Raw genomic sequence first — 1342 nt, forward strand, 5'->3', positions numbered from 1 at the left:
GGGGGGGGGGGGGTTACTTTGGAGGTATGTCGGGGTGATTCAGGATATTTTCGGGAGTTTGATGACTTGTCCTAGGACTCCAATGGATGACATTGAGTATACCAAGGATCGACACTAAACCGATTCCTATTTGTTGGCACCGGTATAAACGGTTTTTTTTCCTTACCCAAACATTAGGAAACAGCTTATCACGGGTGTCAGACTGAAATTAGTTAAAAAACAGCTTTCATAAGCAATCTCAAACACCCCCTATATGGTATTATCATATAACATTGTGTTGGTAATAGAAACAATCAAACGGAAGTTAAACAATCAAACGGAAGTTGGTGAATGAGAGATTGGAGCAGTGGAGGGTTGCATTGGAGACGCAAGGCTTACACATAAGCCGTTCAAAAACCAAATACTTAAGGTGCAATTTCAGTGAGTGTATAGATGAGGGGCTGGAAGTCAATATTGGGGAGCAAAGGATACCCAGAAGGATATATTTTTAAATATCTAGGCAGTAGGCTCTACGTTCTAGAAATGGGGTCGGGTTGAGGATGACATAACTCATTGCATAAGGCTAAAACAGAAAGTTGCCATGGGGAGTGTGTGATCAAGAAGTCTTGCTCAAACTGAAAGACAAATTTTACAGGGGTGTTATTAGACCTACTTTATTGTATATGGGTCGAGGTGTTGGGCAATAAGGAAGGCCAATGAGAGGAAATGGAAGTTGCAGAAATGATGATGCATTAATGGACTTTGTGGTACACCCTGTTTGACAGATTACTGAATGAAGTTTTTTGAACATTAATGGGAGTTGTATATATCACGAATAGGTTGAGAGAGGGAAGATTACAGTGATTTAGTCACGTTCGTTGTAGATAGTTGTTCTGCTTCGGTGAGGAGGGGTAGAAAGTGTGATGATTGAGGAGCCGAGGAGGAGGGACAGGTCGAGGAGGACGTGAGATGAACAAAGGTTGGATACAACAACGGTAAGATTTCTGAGTACATAATCTCTAATAGGAGTTTGTGGTGGAGATCTCGACAGGAGGAGAAAAGTTGGAGAGGTTGAGGGTAGGTGTTAGAGCTAGTGAGTCAATAGTTAAGTTTTTTGTTTTTCATGTACTTGCCTCTATTTATATTACTATTGCATACTTATATTACAATCGCTTTATTATTTGAGAGAGATATCAAGTTTACGTACATCTTATCCTTCGTATACCCCACTTCCGATTCGAGATACTAAACTCATTTGGTTTAATTTGAAAATTGCTATAAAACTTGAATTGTGCTATGGGCCTATTAAGGCCCATTTTAGAAATGCAGCCATAACATCATTTTAAAAATTGCTATAAAACTT

This window comes from Cynara cardunculus (genome assembly GCF_001531365.2).
Source record: "Cynara cardunculus var. scolymus isolate 2C chromosome LG 13, CcrdV1, whole genome shotgun sequence".
NCBI lineage: Eukaryota > Viridiplantae > Streptophyta > Magnoliopsida > Asterales > Asteraceae > Cynara > Cynara cardunculus.